The sequence below is a fragment of the Protobothrops mucrosquamatus genome, unplaced genomic scaffold (genome assembly GCF_001527695.2).
Source record: "Protobothrops mucrosquamatus isolate PMUCROS unplaced genomic scaffold, P.Mucros_1.0 scaffold3354, whole genome shotgun sequence".
NCBI classification, from domain to species: Eukaryota; Metazoa; Chordata; class Lepidosauria; order Squamata; family Viperidae; genus Protobothrops; species Protobothrops mucrosquamatus.
Window position 1 is genome coordinate 1 of NW_015389341.1, and position 2,938 is coordinate 2,938.

Here is a 2,938-nt window from a genome sequence, read left to right on the forward strand (position 1 = left end):
CTGGCCACCCCCTTTGCCCGCCCATCTCAGTCCCAGACCTGTGCGTCCACCTTTGAGGGTTCAATATTTCCCTAGCTGACCTCTGGATACGGGATGGCGACCTTTCTTAGTGCAAACAAGACATTAAAAGGCATTTTTTAATCAGACTACTGATCAGACTGCTCTCCCCAAGCCATTAACAAAGATAAACTGAAGGAGATTCTTCATACAATCTTTTCTTCCCCCCAATAAATAAATCTGATCGTCTCACAACCTTTACTCAGCAAAACAGCCGAGAGAAAGGAAAAAAAAGATCATTGCAATTAAAAAAAAGAAACAGGCTGACGCGGGATGTTCTTCAGCTTTTAATGAGACCTATTTAATTTGGTTTCCCTTACGACACTGGAATATAAACCAGAAAACCTGGGGTGTATCGTGAAACACAATCTTCCTCGCTCTTAACGACAGGGATGCTAGCTGCTGGATTTCAAAATTCCGTTTGATGGAATCGGTTTCCAAATTGCATTTACGATTCACGTTTGATCCCCCCCCAGCCAAGCTGAAAGCCCCTTAATTCATCCCAAAGCCTTTGTGCACTTTTTCTGACTCAAACCGACTTAACGGTCTGAATCCGATTGATTGGAGCTGATCTGTATTTGCCCAATTAACATTCTGTAAAGTGGAAGGAATAAACAGCCCCGGGGTCTTAAGAGTTTCAGACCAAACCAGCCGAAATACTTATGTTTACAACATTATTAGTGTTCGTATTTAACAGCTCACTCCAGCAGATGCCAGATACTGCAGAAGGCAGAGAACAACTGATAAATAACTTGTAATAAGGAAAAGAACTAGAGAACAGAGTTTTTAAAACCACAAGTCATAAAGTTGCAGCCACGCTTTGGAGATTTTGGGGCAACTTGAAGAAGGCGGAAATAGAGTTTGTATTGTAAAGCTCTTACCCCAGTGTTGAAATTTTAAGTAAAAAGAGGTTATCAAAATGATTTCAGTGGCCTTATTACTGTCCCCTGGGAAGTGTGTGTTTGTGTGCGTGTGCAAAAGTCACGAATCATTCCCCTTTCCCATCCTGTGTCAAAATAGTCAAGATGGCAGCTATGATTGCTTTTAAGCAGCAGAATTCTTGGCTTGCAATGATGGCGCAGTGGTCAAAATGCAGTATTGCAGGCTGACTCTGCCCACTGCCAGGAAGTTCGATCAGTTTGCATCACTTTCTTTCTAACTTGAAATATGCTAGGAATATGCACCATGCGGGAAATGAACAGAAGAGAAAAGAACAAGAGAGCTGGAAGGGACCCTGAAGGTCTTCTAATCCAGCCCGCTGCTCAAGCAGGAGACCATTCTGGATAAACGGTTGCCCAATCTCTTCTTTAAAAAACCTTAAAAACCAACCAACCAACCAACCATTAAAACGTTTCTTAAAAACAAATGGATGTTGGCCGTGTAATTTCTACGTTTTTGAGGGCTTCCCATCCACTTCAGGAGGAGCAATGGAGAAAAGGCTGTCCCAGGGAATTTGTACAGAATTTGGCAGAAAAACATCTAGCAAATTTGTATAGGACAGGGGTAGGCAACCTTGGCTGGCTCAGGAATTCTGGGAGTTGAAGTCCACGAGTCATAAAAGAGCCAAGGTGGCCTACCCCTGGTCTAGGAGAACCAGGCAGAAGAACAACATAATGAATTGTGTCGAAGAACGAGCCAGGAGGAATGTCTAAATGGATTCGTTCAGGGAAACGAGAGAGGAAAACAGTTTTATAGGACAACATCTTGCGCCCATGAGCACAAATATTGCGGCGCCGAGACTTGTGGGCTTGTGCGGCTGATAAAATGTCCTCCTTAAGAAAAAGGGGGTTGTCTGCCTTCAGTAAGAGAAAGAAAAGCAGCCATAATAACAAGCAGAAACAGGATCGCCAAGTTGGCTGACTTATTATCCTCACCGCACCAATCTATGCAAGAGCCAGGAAATACTCACTGATGGTGGAAAGCACGTCAAGTCCGTTAAGGGAAAAGAAAGCAACATGCCTTACGAAACAAAGGGAGGCCCACAGAGACCGGTGGGTTATCGCATATTTGCACCAGCATTAAACTATATATTTCAAAACTGCTTCTGCATCCCTCCCTGCCTATCCTAAGCTAACATTCCGTAGGAGAGAAATAATGCCGGCGTAACCCCGCCGAGAGAGCTTATGAAGAATTACTTGAAGCATTGCCAGAATTCCTCAGGTGGCTGAGGAATAAGAAAAGATTTGTAAGATATTTTTTTTAAAGCTCCAACTTGCATCTTGACTATTAATGAAAGAGTAACTCTTCATTAGTCAGTAGGGCAGGGAGCACACAAGAACGAGTCTTTTCAAGTCACACAAGCAACTCTTAAACTTCTCCCTGCCCAGAGTTTGTGAGTTTTGAAAACTGACAGAGCTAACTTTCAGTTTTCAGAGAAGGATAAACTTTTCCAAAACTTGGGAATAATCCGATATGAGGAATAATGGTGGATGGATACAGTCCATAGGTCTACGGAGGGTCTCCGTCATCCTGGTTCTGGTTGTCCCAAAGGTGCTTTTTCAAGAGGCAACTGGACTTTGTTTTTTCCTTGAAGACGTTTCGCTTCTCATCTAAGAAGCTTCTTCAGTTCTGGCTGGAGTCAGAACTGAGGAAGCTTCTTGGATGAGATGTGAAACCTCTTCAAGGAAAAACAAAGAGAGTCCAGTTGCCTCTGGAAAAAGCACCTTTGGGACAATACGGTACATTTATTTATTTTATTTATTTATTTAATTTAATTTATATGCCGCCCTTCTCCCGACAGGGACTCAGGGCGGCGCACAACATATTTAAAACCAGAACATATATACAATCCCCCCCTTAAAACCGAATTAAACCGAATTTTAATGTTGCGTCTTCCGAATATTTAAAACCCAATATAAAATCCACCCTAGGTCAGGTCCGC